Consider the following 16,335-nt stretch of genomic DNA (forward strand, 5'->3'; position numbering starts at 1 on the left):
GAGAATAAAAACTATATTGTGGCCTTTCAATAGTAAGTGCCAAATAGAAAGTTGACTAAATGGATAGTGAGTGACCATTTGCTGTGCCAGGCATACATGATCTCATTTTAACTCCCCACCAGCTCCATCAGGTGTTTAGGTGTGTTGGGTTTTCCCTTTGCCCCTCCGGACCCCCTTCCGTCCCCAGGCTTTACTCTGGAGGCTGGTCTCTGCAGACCTTTCCTTCTGGCTTCTGGTCAGAATCTGCCAGAGACACACTGGAAGGAGCTTGGCAGATGAAAGAGAAGTGGGAGGATTCACTCCCCTGGCTCCTTCCTGCCAGGTGTGAGTTGACAGTGGCTGGGCTTATGTGCCAAGGGCCACAGCTCCTGTTAGGCAACTTTAGGGTTTGATAACCACACCCAATCCTGTCCTCACAAGCTGGGGATTGGTCCTAACTCCTTGTTTTGCAGCCGTCAGGAGCTTCGCTGTCCTCAGGAGTTCCTGAACCCTGCCCACACCCTTTGTGAATAGTCCCCTTATGAGACTCTCCTCAGTCACCCCAGCTGAGTATGCCATCTGTTTCATGCCAGGACCCTGCTAATGCCTTAGGGCCTGCTGTGATTCAGAGAAGGTAGGTGGGCTACCAAAGGTGGCACCACAACCGCAGAGGGGAGCTGGGGTGCAAATGGGGGACATCACAGCTCCAGTTCACAGAGGCGGCTTTCTCCACTGCCCCATAATGCCTCCGTGCCCTTTAGTTGAGTCTCTGCCTCACCTCAGTTGGCCCTCTCTGACTCCCTGCCCTACCAAAAAAAAAAGCCCTCAAGAAATGGAAAACTGCTCTTTAAAAGTACTGCAGGCTCTGAGGGCCCCACTATTTCCTAACAACATATCATTACCAGAGACACTGCTTGTTTTAAACCAAACTTAACCATCTTCCCACACAAACCTTCTGTTACCACTGTTTGTTATGAGGCTTTTTTCCCCTCCCCGTTGCTGATTTTGAAGCCAGCTACAGATTGCCTCAGCAAGCTCAGACATTCTCTGTATGGGAAGAAATCCATTAGAACGTTTCCACTCTCCGAGGGGGACCTGTCCATCCTGACCAAGGCAAACACCTCAAGCCCTGCAGTGTGGTGACCCTTCCAAACTTCCCTTTACCCCTCTGCGGTGCACTGCTGAAGCCCCTGGCTACCAGCAGTCCAGCCCACCTAAGAAGCAGGTGTCCTCACACGGCTCCCGCAGGGGCAGGGACCTCTTGGGAGTGAGGATGACAAGAACTGTTCTTCACCAGGAGAAGGGAAAAGATGAAGTGGCTCATTTGTATTTGGGAACAGAATGGGGGTGGGATGTGAGGGGAGTTACCCAGATGGAGCATGTAACACCTGTGCGTTTATTTAGATTTCCTCAGTCAATTCAGGGACTGCTTCCCACCGAGCCTCTGGAGCATTCCTGGAGACAGTCCCCAGGCTGGGGCATCTTGGAGGGCACACAGCTCTAGACTTTGCCCACAGTCAATGGAGCAGTTAGCAGGTCAGCCGCAGGAAATGAGGTAAGCTTAAACTTGATGTAACAGTCATGTATTACCTGGTAAATGATTTTAAGTAGGTTCTTTCTCAGGGCAGAAAGTGAAAGACGAGAACTCTGCCCTTCCAACTCCACTGTGTTTTTAAGAAAACTGGCCTTTTAGAGTTCAGTGAATGAAGGTGGGCACAAGTGACATTTTCCCCCTTCATGAGAAACCAAAAGGGGAGGGCAGATGGGGAGAGAAGTCTCATAGTTTTTTGCTGAACTAGTTAGACTAGTGTGAATCAACCAATTTGATTTTATAATCTATCACTTTCTTGTACCACTGCAAGAGCCACAGCTGTGCTTTGAGGGAGTATATGTGTGGGCTCTATAAAAACAAGGTAATTCACAAGTAGTAGTGTAGGTGAATACACGTTCTAAAAAACTAGTGGCATTTTACTTAGACTCTAGTGATTAGGTATTCTATTTTTTTTCTTCCTCCATTTCCAAAATAAGAAACCAGTACCAAAGCCATTAAATATATTTATAACTTAATAAGATACTAGTCACTCCCTAGAGTATACTGGTCTGCCTAATGTAACAAGAGTTAACCTTTATTAATGGAAGCTAAAGTCCGCTTCTAGAACTGCCCATCTTGTTAATTTGGGGGTCAGCAAGACTGACTTGTTAGGGTTCTCTGCAAAGATCTCAGCCACCCAGCACAACCCTCATGATGGATGGATGCCAAATCGGTAAATGCTGCTAGAATTCCTGCAGGATCTGGCTTAGTAGGAATTGGAAGGTTTAAAATGGCAGTGGTGACCTTGAACTAAACTAGAAAGGATTAACTTACCTCATATAGTGCATCATAATGTGTGAAAGATCTTTCGTCTGCTCACGATGTGAAGGTACAGAGAATTTTTCTTGCAGAGAATTTTTTTACTGCAGTTCTATATATTTGGGCTCTGAGCACTCAACCCATTGAACACCATACCTACTTTAATAGGTGTAAGAAGAATTGGAATTACAGGCTAAAAATAACGGCTCTAAGTGAAGGTTGTTGCATGCTTTGTACGTGCTGAGTATTTAACTTGCATTAACTAGATTATTCCTCATAATAGTCCCATGAGGTAGAATTTTATTCCAGGCCACCTCATGAAGCAGGAAAGGATGTCAGCTTTGCATTCTTGTGGGGAAATGCTTTTCCCTCTCAGGGAAACCCCACTCTAAACCTTTACTTCTGGGGCAGCAGGTATGTCAGTGTCTGTGGGTGAGATCCACCCAGTTGCCCCTTTTCTCCTCTGGGGCACTGAGCATGGCTTCTGATGCTGGGGAGCACAGACCTAGGCCAGATTATCCTTCGGGTACCCTTAGGTGGCAGGTGACTCTGCAGGTACCCCTCAGGTTCTTGCCCTTTGCTCTTTTTGGAGAACTAGAGACCCCATACAGAGGCTAGCCCTACTTTAACTCCCATGAGTTCAGGATGTGCATGTAGAATTAATCCCAGGAATGGAGAGTCTAATGATCTTTCAAGCTGATAAAGTTCATCAAGGACAACTCTAAGCAAGGGGCAGGGAAAACGAGCATGGCCTCACCCTCATTGCCTTCCAACCAGAGCAGCTTTAATTGTACTGACCAACTGCCCCTTCACAAGGCCTACATTAACCAGGGCCTACTGTGTTCCACACTGTTCTCTGCACTTTCCATGGATTTAACTCCTCAAAGGAGATGCTAGTGCCGTTCCTGTCTAGCAGGAGGGCACTGACGACAGGGTCAGGATTCAAACCCAGGCAGCCCAAGTCCTGGGCTCCACTGAGCCACATGTGCCCCTGTTGCTGACCAGTGACTGCCTGTCCAAGGGTTCAGGACATCCAGAGGAAACCCCACTCTACCTGCTGGTGCTCTGGGTGTTGTATTTTGAACATAAATAATCTAGAGAGGAATTCCAAAGGTCAAGGGCGTATCTGGGCCCCCTGACCACTGCTCTGGAGTTTATCTCCAGAAGATTGTAGGTCTCAGCACCAGTAGCACCTGCTTATCTCTACATTGGTGGGCCCCACTCTGGCCACCCCATTCCCATCAGCCTCCAGGATAGCCACTCCCTCACCACAGCCTCCACTCCTAACATGGTCTCCTACCACCACTGCTCCAGCCCTTCTCCTTCCTAAGCAGATGTAATCCAGTGACCTCCTGCGATCCACCTGATGGGAACTTAGCTTGGCATCCAAGGCCCCAATCTGACATTGGCCTGTTTGAACGTTTTTATCTGCCAATCCCCACTAGAGCCCTGGCTGCTCTCCTTAGGCTTCTCTTTGTCCTCGTATGGATGATTTTCCCAGCCTTGAGTACTTCTTTTTTCCATCCACCCCTCCTTAACCTCTGGAAAACTCCTTTTCATTGTTCCAGGCTCTGCAAAAATAATCTTTGTGATGCCTTCCCTGAGCGCCCCTGAAAACCTTGAAAATTATTCACCCACTTCCAGTGATTCCATTTCATTTTGAACTTAGTTTTGCCGTAACATTTAGTTTTGCCATAACATTTGTCGCAGTATTGTATTGTAAAGACACCATCCGTCCCTCACACCTGGTCATGCTCCCTGCTAGACAGTGAACTCAGAAACGGGAGCTGTGTCTTTCTGAATTGTCTCTGGCCATTCCTGGCACGATCTTGATCCACAGTCAGTAAATACTAATCAAATTTTAAAATAATAATACATGTAGATTCACTGTTCAATCTTTGTCTACCAGTTACAACCATGGATTTTTTGCTTCCACAAAGACTTCTGAACAGAATGTCACCTAAGTAAGTGTTGCCAGTTAGATGAGAAGAGGTCCTCTTTCCTAACCCAAATGAAAGATTTTATATCTGAGCAGGTACCTAGCTGCAATATTGGGTGCTGGTTTATTAAGTAAAGTCAGGCAGAGGAAGGCAATGGGATTTATCAAAAAAATGATTTCTGGTAGAAAAAAGTCAGTGTCCCAAACCAAAATGTCAGTGGAATAAATTACAGTTGACAACTTGTTTTGGAAGCAGAATAAACTGAATTGCCACACTCCTTTTTTAAATATACTAGCTCTATAAGTGAAGAAAAGTGACTTTTTTTGTTGTTAGTTTCTGCTGAGAACCTTGTTCTAGAAGGGGGCATGTTTTCAGTGAGATTTTGGCACCATTTAAAACAGATGGTTACAGGTTATATTTAGTGCTATCTAATACTGAAATCTGTGGCAATTGATTAAGGGACAAAAGTTGCTTCTGGGCAACATTCAAAATATGATGTTCTGACCAGAGTTTGAAGTAGTAGTAGAATGTTGTTCTTGGGAAACTCAGAATCTGGGCTAGACAACTGAGGGAATTGTAGGCAATAAAACCAGTTTGTGTGTGTCAGTCTGCTGAGGGAGCAGGGCAGACTTTTCTGACCATCTGAAAGGGGAAAGGGCAGCAGGGAGCTTGTGACTCACACAGGAGCTCTGCCAGGAAGGTGTTAGGCAGCCCTGCTGGAAATGGTTTCAGAAGCATCTCGGGTCATGTTTCCAGTATTTTCGAGTAGAAGGATCATTTTCGAATATTAGAAACTATTCTGCAGAGCCCTGCCCCCGCCATACATGTGATAAGAGTTGATCAAAAAAAATTCCCAATCACAAAACATGAGTGCTAATTCAGTAAATGCTTAAATGCATTTATATTTACTCTTTTAAAAGTATATAGTTGAAAAGCACTAGCACAGATATATGGGAGATCTTAAAAGTGGCTCTTTATCCTTCCAGGATCTATTCTTGTTCATTCATGTACTCATTAGTTACCAAATACTTATGGACCACCAGCTTTGACCCTGGTTGGGTCTCCTTATCTTAAGAGATTGTGAAAAGCAGTCCAGGAGACAAAGAAATGGGCATTTCAGATAGGGCCTTTGCTGTCTGTGTCACATAATTGGCAAAACCTTATGAATAAGATTTAACCATCAACTGTGAGAGAACACATCTCAAAACAAACCTACCTGTGGATGGGAACTGGGACACCCTTAGCTGTGGATGTGGTCCAAGCCACTGAGCTTGATTCACCTGTAGGCCGAGACCCACATTACAGCCATTTCCTGTAACAGTTACATATATAGCAGCCCTCGATCTCGCTTGGTTTTCTGGGTTTTCAGTTACCTCACCACTGCCATCCCCAGAGTCAAAGGGGGCAAAACTTTCCCATAAATGATTCCTGTTTCTGTGTCCCAAGATTTTCCCATTTCTCCTTTTTGAGCAGAACCTTTTTCTCATAGTTCGTCCGCCATAATTCAAGGCACTGAATTCACAAGGCCCGTATAAAAGCTAAAGAATAAGTCAGTAACAGGCTCTCAACAAGAGCATTATCCAGTAGGCAGAGTCGTGCTGTAAAACAAAATGTAAGCCTGATACTGCATGCTGTTCTAGGTGCTGGGGAGATGGCAATAAATAAAACAAAAGTCCACGCTCTCCCACAGTTCACAGCCAAACTGGGACCTCTAATGCTCATGAGAAGTCCGACAGAGCCCCTTAGGAACAGGATGACAAGGAGGGGCAGGCAGGAAGCCTTCCTGGTGCTGTCAGCATCTGAGCAGGGCCCAAAAGGATGGGTGGAGTTCTGACCTATGGAACTGGATCAGAGTGTGGGAGAGGCCAACGTACCCAGAGGGAAAAGTATGAAGATAGGTATGGAGGTGGGGAAGTGTGAAAAGCTGTGGAAATACTGTAGGAGAGGTAGGTTTGGGGGCCACGGTGTTGCTATGGTAATGGATGCCAACCACTGAGCACCTATGATGGTGTGCCAGGCTCCATGCCACATTCTCTACAGATAATATATATCTCTTTAGATCTTCACATAACCCATCTTGAAAGGTGAGGGAAAACTGAGGCTCTGAGAAGTTAAGTAAGTGGTAGAGCCAGAATTCCAAACTAGGTCTTCTGACTGGAGTCCTAGCTCACAGCAGTCACACCCTGTTGTTGCCCAGGTCAGGAAGGCCCACAGATCCCAGGCCGAGGAGCATGGGCTTGATTTTGTAGGCAGTGGTCAGGGCTGTTAGGATTAGCCTGATGGAATGATAAATGACCTAGGATGGGTGTTTACTTGGCATTCCTTACATGGGCTGAGTGACAGATAATAGGGCTGCCAGTGTGTCTCCTGGGTGTGGAGGAGGAGCCACCACGAGCTCAGGTAGGCCAAGTTCAAAGTCAGGAATAGAATGGGGCAAGCTGGACTCCTAGTAGCCTAACAGAGGCTGCCATTAACCTAGGCAGGGCCATCTGAGAGCAAGAATTGCAGGAACATCTCTAAACTTGGTGTTCTGCCACAGGATTTTTGCCTCTGGCACTGGTCACACACCCTCCAGTCATATATGCCAGCCAAATTCCCATTAGCAATTCCTTTATGTAATTAAAAAATTGCTCTACCGATGTCCTCAAGAATGGGCAACACTCACGCTCTACTCCCCAGAAGGTCACAAGGGGAAGGGTGGCTAGCAGGGAATCTCAAGAACCATCCCCATACACACTCAATTAAATCCATTCTTTACAGACTGCAAGGTAGCTATCACCCCTGTCCTCATTATCTCTCATCTAGGTTATTGCACCAGCCTGCAATTCCCAGTCCACGTCATCCTATACACACCTGTCAGCCTTACTGTTCCATCATGTCACCAAGCTGTCCTGAAACCTCCAGGGGTTCCCCAATTCCCACCGAGGTAGGCCCAAACTCTCCAGACTGTAGGCTTAGGGTTTCTTTCCCTTTTGTTTCCCCTCTCTCTCCATCCTACTTACTCTGCTCTCCCACCATCCCGTATTGCTTGAACTTGCCCTCAATTCCCTGTAACCATGAGCAATACTAATGCCCACTTTGTCCTCTCCTGCTGCCGAGAGTCAAGGCCATCTCTAACGCCCCCTCCTCGTAGAAACTTACCCTGTTCTTCCCAGCTCAGCACCATCTATCCTTCCTTAGGGCCCCCATAAAACATAGGTTGTGTCACTCATGCAGGCACATTCGTAGGCACACTGCCAAGTTCTATGAGGACGACAGGGTAAGACCTACCTGTGCCTGTGTTTATTCCATTGCTGTGTTTCTTACAGCATGGAGCCTGGCACCCAACAAGTTGGCCCAGTTGAAGTCAGAACAGTTCCCTATATTCTTTGGGAAGCCTTGAGTGTGGCAGTAGTCAGGTGGGAGCCTGGGATGCCCACAGAGATAAAGACCCATCAAATTCCTGCTCTCCAAGGGCCGAACACGTATGGAACTGTGCCATTATTAGTATTCCCTCTTGTGAATTTAGTCACCCCAGCCAGGAACTGCTTCAGAAATCACTGGGTGTTGAAGGTCGGCTTGGCCACGTTCAGGACGCCCCCTTCCTCTGGACTGAAAGGTGCTGACTCACTGAGGACCCTGCTCTACCTTCCCCAGCCTGTGAGCAGCTGTCACCACCTGGTGCCTGGGGTCAGGAACTGAGTGCTGGTCTCAAACCAGGTCCCATGCAAGCGGAGCTGCTTCTGCTCCTCCCAGTCTCCCCACCCTCTTGCAGATGGAGGCTGATGATAATTCAGCTGTCTTGTCTTTTTAAACTTAGAAAAATGACTAGCTTGGCTAATTTTAAAAACAGTGTCTTCCTTGTGCTTTGGGTAATCTTATCAGTGTCACAAACTGCTCCTTTCAGAAGTCTGGACCCCAGAGAACCCCCTGCCTTGGGCAGGATGAAAGTCAACTTGTTACTCTACAGAATGCCTGGGAGGCAGCCTGTCCTGTGATGATCAGAGTGGCACTTGGGGGGAATTCCGTGGGATGGAAGGGCAGCACCAGAATCCGTGGTTGGGAGCCCTTCCCCAGGTATGACCCCTCTCTGCTCCAGGCAAAGCTGTTACATGTTCTTAAAGATTTTGTCCAGACGACAGCTGCACTTCCTTGCAGCTACTGACCCCTGGCCTCCGTCAGAGGTACTTAGAGAACTTGTTCAGGCAGTGATCAAGGAATAGACTCTGGGTGAAAAGTTACTTCCTGGTTGGCTAGGAAAGGAAAGCTTTCCCTTGGTAGAGTTTAACGGCCCCTATAGACAAGAGAGCTGGGCTGGGCGTGCTCTTTTCATAGTTCTGTGAGTTAAACTTAAGGAAATTTACACAAAAGCTTGCATTATCATTGTGTGATTCTGTCCTGAGGATTTCCTACTCTCCACATATGTTTTTTTTTTTTATAACTGAAGTATGATCAAGCACAGAAGTACAAATCATAAATGTAGAGCTCAACGAATTTTCACAACATGAACCCAGATCAAAAGACAGGGCTCACAATTCCCCTCATTTGTCTTTCCAAGAGTAATCAGCCTTGACCAGTAGCATCCACAAATTACTTTTGCCTGTGTTTGAACTTTATATAAATGAGATCGTACAGCACATAGTCTAGAGTCCTGCTCCGTTAGCTCAGTGTTAACGTTCTGAGCTCTATCCACGTTGTGGCATGTGTGTGTAGTTTCCCATCCTTGTTTCTAATTTGCTTGCTCGTTAAACTGCCGTTCAAACTCCATCACATCATACTCCCCAGCAACCCTTTTCAGCTATGAATGAGAATGTCATCCATGAACCCCATCCTGCTAGAAATAGCATGCCCATCTACAGGAATGTGACAGCAAGGAAAATGATGGGTATTTGGAGAGATTTTTGGGCCAACAATATGACTTGAGCTCTACTGAGCAAAGAAAGAGTCATGCTTAGACTTTTGCCTCCAATTCTTTCATGGAAGTTTCTGGGTCTCACCATATACATGTGGCTCTGGTCGGGCTGTCTTTGGAGTGTGCTTTAGAATTCAAAAGGGCCATTCTTCTGGGGCACTTTAACTGGGAGAGGGATGTAGAGGCTGAAGTGTCAACAAAACTTAAAGAGGAGCTCCGCATGTGTTTTGAAAGGAGTGGTTGTCCCATGGGTGGGCTTCTAGAACACATTGTTGTTACAAGATTGTAGATGTGTTGATGGAAGAGAGGTTGTTTTAGGGGACCATAGATTCTCCCTGTGGGAGAGGGAACACACCCTGCTCTTAGCATCTGGGCAGTGCTGTTTGTTGTTCATTCCTTAGAGGTACACTGCCCCTTTTCCAGCTGTGTGTGGGAAGGCATGGTGAGCAGCAGTTTGAGAGGAAGTTGGGAGGAGGACTGAGGAGGGCTGGCACGGTAGGGGGTGGTCTGCCAATGGGCAGGATGGGGGCAATGCTGCCCGCTCAGGAGGGTGCTGGAACTCAGTATTCCCTAATTCTGAGCCATCTCATCCTAGTGGGAGCCAGCTGGAGCCTGATGTCTTTTTGTCCTTCCTTTGTTCCTTTGTTTAAAACATTAATTGATCCCTTGCCTCTGCTGCTGGGCACAGCAACTACAGTGAGAAACAAAACAGTCCCTGCTCTCAAGTCACAGGAAGCCTCTGACAACAGGAAATGCTGGTAACTTCTAAGAACTGCAAGACAGCAAGACAAGATCCCTGTCGTTAAGCTGCTTATGCCTGACAGGCAAGTTAGCAGACGCCCAGAGCTCAGTGTGATAGCTCCCAGATAGTTGGATGCAATAGAGAAGCCTCAGCAGGAAAACAGGATTCATCCTAACAGAGCCCAATGTGGACATATGAGCCACTGGCTTTACATGTTTATCACACACAAGGTGCTTTGCAAAGTGCTGTTACAATGATTATCTCATTGTACTACTCCCCAGATCCCTTGAGATCAAAACACTTATCTCCTTTTACAGAAGAGGAGACTGAAGTTCAGAGAGGTCAAGCATCTTAACTTTGTTAACAGCTTTGACTATACAAACTGTATCCTAAATTTATTGCTCAATCAGGAGTTGAGCCACCCCTAATAAGACTTCAGGCCTAAAAGCTCTGCCTATGAGGCCAAAGTAGATGAGCATGTTCAATTTCACCAAACTCAGGGAACTCCAGGAAAAGAAATGAGAAGAAGGCCAAAGGAAGAGGAGATTGGGTAGACAGAGGTTATTCACTTAACTGGATGTCTTGTGAGTACTGGGGGTAGGCTAAAGAACAGAAAGTGTTATAGTATAAATTGTCAGCTAAGCCAGACTTCAATGCTGGCAAATAACAAAGGTGCTTTGGTTCCAGCCAAGAGAAGGGATAGATGCAGGGAAGTACCTTGGACAAACTTAACCCTCTGACTAGTTTGGCGATGAGTGCCAAGGTTTCTGGGACTTCCAAAAGGCTATTTATTTTCAGAGAAGAGATAAATGGTGTCTTAAAACCAGATCATTAGGAATAAAGGGCCAAGATACCCTAGTTTTCTGAGTCTTGACTGACAAGGAAGCCTTCATCCTCTTTGAACAGACTTCTTCAGGCATAAGAGTGGGAGTGAGCAGATCAGTTGAAGAGTTTTTCTCATTAAGTGCCCAGAGGCAAAGATTCCACCGAGCTACTAAGCTCCATGATGAAAGAGGAGCCGAGAATGGGAGTCGAAGGAGAGTTGGGTGGGAGGAGGGGAGGGGAGCCAAAGCCGGGGTGCGCCTGCATTGCTGTCACTAGTGCAGTCCCTCCTGTGCTAACTGGGCCTATTAAGGACTGAGGGCAAGGCTCTGAAACCACTTCACCTCTGTCATCTTCTAGTCTCATCACAACCATCTGGGGCAGGTACTGTTACCATGCCCATTTTACAGATGAGAAAACCAAGGTCCAAAGAGTCTGATTTACTTGCCTAGAGTCTCAGTTTTTACCATGTGGTCCAATCTTGGAAATGTGGTGAAATTAGTCAATTCAATATTTTCGGTGAATCTGAAAACAAAGCCTAGTCCTGGACCAGGGATGGTGGACCAGACAACAGAGCCGAGGCGAGGGGACAGAGGGGACACAAGAGCTAGTGAGAAGCAAATCTCAGAGGAGCCCAGCAGAGGAGGATAGATCAGAGCAGGGCAGGTAGACAGGGCTCAGGCAAACCCCAGCTCAGTGTCACTAGGGAAGAAGTAGATTAAGGTCAGGGAGGCAGGTAATGGCACCAGAGCCCCTGCTTGCCTTGCAGCTGTGAACACTCATCCTCCTGCTGATACACAAGGTAAGCATTTCAAAACAGGGTACTCTGTCACTGGGTGACGTACTTTCTTCTCCCCTTTCCCCTTTCCTGTTTGTCTTCTCCATAGCCCTTCTCCCCGTCTAATGCACTGTCTTGTTATTTATGCCTCTCTTTCCCTTATAGGAAAATACTTCCTGAAGAGCAGGGATTTTTTTTTTTTCCATCTACTGCTGTATCTCCAGCACCTAGCGCAATGTTTGGCACTTAATTAGCACTCAATAAATATTTGCTGCATGAATACATATGTGACAGTAATACCATAACGGGGTCTCAGGCATCGTGTGCCTCCACTGCCCAGCTGGTCTGCTCTGAGCATGGCCGGTGATCTCACCTCTCCTAGTATGATTCCCTCAGTCACTGATTTCTGCAGCAAAAACAAGCAAGGTGAGGATGCATGGGGCCCCTAGGAGGCAGGTGCTGAGAACCCTTGTTGGTGCTTAGCAAAAGCCCAAAAAGCAAAGGCCGTGGCAGTTAACATATGTTTATGTTGGTCAAAACTCCTAATACCTCATTAAAGTTGATGAAAAGGAAGAAACAAAGAGGGACATCCTCCCTCCTCTGCAAAGCCTGGAAACAGTCCACACTGCTGGCAGGGACTGTGTTCCCAAAGGGCTCCCCTCCATTCTGATTGTAAGGAGGAAAGGGCTAAAGCACTGATCAGCAGCAAGGAGAGGGAGATTAAAGAGACACCTCCCTCTCCACATCCTCATGTCTGAAATCTTTATCAAGGCTTTCAAACAATTAGATGTCATGACTTTTATTTTTTAACAGCTCTCAAGAAAGTGCTGAAGTCATGTCTAAGGTCAGTGGAACTATTTGCTCTAGGGAAACTTACTTAGGGGGAAAAGGTTCCATCTCCCCAGGCACCTTTATGAAGAGTCTTGGTCATCAAAGTCATCCTGCAAAGCCCTCTGGCTTCTGAGCAAAGGCGAGCAATGTTTCTGGTCTAATCTTTGATGGACAGGATGTTGGCTTTACATTAAACACATGAGGCAGCGTGAATGCTCTTTACGTGCAGTTTGCTCACTTCATTGAAATCCAAGGCGTGCCCGGCGGGTTTATGCCTGGTTTATAACACTTAGAGCACAAAGTCACCTTTTTAAACCAGGCTAGATCTTTGCAGACATCTTCACTTTACTGTCTGACTAAAGTCAGTGCTTCTGAGAAAATGTGATGGGAGTTATAACAGTCCACCTTAAGATAGAGCTTCCAAGAGTGCCATTGATTCTGAGATATACTCTAAATTTGTTGGACCACATTTAGGGCAAAAAAGCACAACTGGATTAAATATACGCATTAATTTTAAGATTTCTTCTGATTCCAGCAATGTTTAAATGTGAACAAGAATGTATCCTTTATTAAAAGAGGAAATTCAGTAATATTAAGCTCCATTTTCAGATGAGTAAGAAAAAGTAAAAAAAAAAAATGCTTTGTACCCATAGCAACTCTAAAGACTCCTCTATTCTCTTACTAGAACTCAACACTGCCTACTGCAGTATGAATGAGTATATGAAACTTTGTAATTAATGGTGTTTATGATAATTGGGAGGGTAAATACATTGGGCCAAAAAGTGGTGCTGTATGCATTTGTGTACCATCTCCTGGAGTACAGCCACCAATTTAGACCAGACAGGGATTTTGATCAGGTAGATGTGTCCTCTACAGGAACCCGGGTAGAAAGGACCCATGCAGATTTCATGAAAACATTTTTCAAATGGGAATTCCCTATAAATGTGGAAAGCCTCTCTCTTCTCACCTACCATCCTTACTGGTCATGGGAAGCTACAAGACAGGAGCTGGTCAGGACCAAGAGAACATATACCCAGATGGGGAGACTTGGTTGGAGGTGTGATGCAGGTAAAAGGGGAAGAGAAGTAGGATTCAGTCTCTCATTTCATTCATTCTTTTGTTTCACTCGCAAATATTTTTGCTGCCCATTTAGTACTCTGCCCATACAGTTCTTTGCAGGGTGCAGAGGAAATGGATCAAAACAGCCCCTGCCTTCAAGGAGCATGGACTTAGAAGCAAATACACCTAACTGCTCGTTATCTATTATTTCAACAAATATTTATTGAGTACCAAGCACTGGAGACACAGCAGAGAAGAAGTCAAGATCTCTTTCTCATGGAGTTTACGGGCTAGAGTAGGGGGCACAGATATTAAACTCATAATTGAACAGGTAATTATCCTTGTGGTCACTATAAAGGAGAATTACATACAGAGTGCCAGCAGAGCCAGTGACAAGGGACAGTGTTGGAGAATCAGCAGGAAACCAGGAAGAAAAATGACAGAAGGACTCCAGAGGCAGCATGTGGGCCCAGTGGGTATCAGCAGGGCTCGGGTCAGAGAGTAGCCAGGCCCTACCAGAAGCTGGACAGGTGAGGCAGGAGGAGAGGAGAGAGGAAGCTGTCCCTCCGTAAGTGAGAAAAGGCTTCAGGGAAATGGGTGCCATCCTTTCTTCCTTGCTGATCAAGAATAATTCTTGAGTGGCCATGCTGGAAGCATTGCATCATTATTTATCCACCAAGGAAGGTACCATCATCCTCTATACCGATGAAGAGGACAGCCCACTTCATCTGTATGAGTATCATTTGGTCCCCTCCCCAGGGCCCTCTGGTCTTGTCTGACTTCTAGCAGAAAGGGTTTCCTTGTGGGAGCCAAAAGCAGAGGCTAGGATCAGATAACCTGGCTATCTTGACTCTCCAAGTGCTTAGGAATCTGGAATAGATGAAAAGTGGAGATTCAGGTCACATCTGTCCTAGGAAGGGGAGAAGAGGAAAAGCAGGGCAGGGAATTAACTTTTACAAGCACGTCACACACTTCACACATACAATTAACACATGACATGGAAGAGAGGCTGGGAGACGTGTTTTAGCATGCACCTTGGAGGAAGAGAAGGCAGAGTATAGATATTGGCAAACACCAGCTGTCACTATCACAAACGCTGACCCCCATTATGACAAACCCCTCCTTGACTCTATTGAAGGTTAACCCCAGACTTTGATGAAATGTGAAATTAATCATTTCATAAACTCTGCCTGTGAAACTGGATAACTGGAATAAATTAAAATGAGGCCCATAAACTCACCCTCTAAACTCCATGATTTCAAATAGGCTACAAGTTAATTCATTTAAAAATGTCACAAAGATTATGGGAAAACAGAAACCCATGTACCTCAACTGTGAAGAAGTGACAGTTTTCTGACTAAAATTAGTAGAGATTATGACACATAATCAAATAACAACAAAAGCAGAAGACTGGAAAATATATGAGTTTAATTGCCCAATTAGGCAGGGGAATAAATATAAATCTATGAGGAAAAGATTCATCGTTCAACAGACAGATAGCCAATGACTGTGAGACACTTGGCACAAAGGTTAAAATACTTAGGAACATTTTAGTCTTTACAATCCTTAATGACAAGTAAATACTGTCATACAACCAAAAACACCTCAATAGTTACCAATAAATTTAGCAAGCACCAGTTAAAATAATTAAACCCATAGCTAGTATGTAGGAAACAGGAACTCATTCACGCAGGCATGTGAATCAGCCCAGTGGTTCTGAGAAAACCTAGCCTGACAAGATGATGCATTCCTGTGCCCTTGGATTCACTGATCTCACTTTTGGGGACAGATCTCAAGGAAATAGCTCAAGACAAATAGTAATTAGAGAGCGAGACTATCTGCCCAGGTGCCTGCAGTTAAGGATTGGTCACCTAAAATTCTGTGTTCAGAATATCCATTACCATAAGAAGTTCCTGTCTGGAGTCAGGGAATTCATCTCAAGTCTGCCATTCAGCCGTGCAACTTTAGGTATCTCATTTAACCTCTCTGAGCCTCGGTGCCCTGGATAAATGGGGTAACAGATTGTTACCTCTTGGAGTAGTGTATTTAGGGAGATCATGTCTATAGTGTCTAAACAGTGCTCTGCAGTGTTTAACAAAAGGTGGCTGTTATTGGAAGATGACTACTGGACGGATCCTGGATAGAGTTCCTGCTTGCAGAGAATGAGGTGGTATCAGGGAGTCTGAGCTTTATATCTTATAGAGGAGCTGGTATCTTTGACTACTAGTTTATTTTTATACAAAGTCAGAAAAGGAAAATAAACCTCTGCTACAACTCCCGAAGAGTCCTCCAAAATGCAAAGGAAAGCTCTTCAAAGGGTGTTAAATTCGTCGAAGCACAGAAAAATTTTGGGCGAGTCTCTCACTCGAGTGTCAAGACTGGGGTGACTCCAAAGACCTGGACATTTTTTGAGGCCTCCTCTGCGACAGGTTCAAATTAGGAATTTTTATTTCCCGTTTTGAGGAACAGGAGAACTGCCCAAGGTCACAGATTAAGTGACCCAGCATGGCAGGTCCTCAGGCCAGTGTTCCTAACCACTGCACCTTACTGCCTTCAGCCGCCCGCCAGGCGTGGGTCGGGTGAGGGGCGGGCGCCCCAAGGGCTGTGCCAGCGAGGACCTCGGAAGAGGAGGGCTGGGCTGGAGGTGGGCGCAGGCCGCGGGTGAGGAAGGGTTGAGGGTCCTGGCCTCCCACCACCGCGCTCCAGGAGCTCCGGGCGCGCCCCGCTGCGGAGCCCGGTTCCCGCCATCAGGGGGCGCCCAGGAGAACGCGGGCGGGAGGCCGTGGGCACAGACCCGGTGCCGCTCCCTCCCGGAGTCTCGCCCAGGGCTGCCGTTCCCCTGTTCGTCCGCGGCAAGGCTCTGGGACGCGGCCGAGGCGGGATCCGAGACCGGGTCTGAGAGGAGCGGCCTAGCCAGCGGCACCACTACCCAGTCAGAGCCTG

The 16,335-nt window shown here is 46.3% G+C and overlaps 1 long non-coding RNA gene across 1 annotated transcript; it reads right to left on the reverse strand.

Annotated features, from left to right (window-relative positions):
* Window positions 1-13,562: 13,562 nt before the first annotated feature.
* Window positions 13,563-16,329, reverse strand: LOC130683044 (uncharacterized). The gene is made up of 3 exons (XR_008996638.1): window positions 16,187-16,329; window positions 15,294-15,393; window positions 13,563-14,302 (listed from the first exon to the last, which is right to left on the reverse strand). It is a non-coding gene; the product is annotated as an uncharacterized LOC130683044 (long non-coding RNA).
* Between the last annotated feature and the right edge of the window lie 6 nt (window positions 16,330-16,335).

Source organism: Manis pentadactyla, chromosome 3 (genome assembly GCF_030020395.1).
Source record: "Manis pentadactyla isolate mManPen7 chromosome 3, mManPen7.hap1, whole genome shotgun sequence".
Classification (NCBI taxonomy): domain Eukaryota; kingdom Metazoa; phylum Chordata; class Mammalia; order Pholidota; family Manidae; genus Manis; species Manis pentadactyla.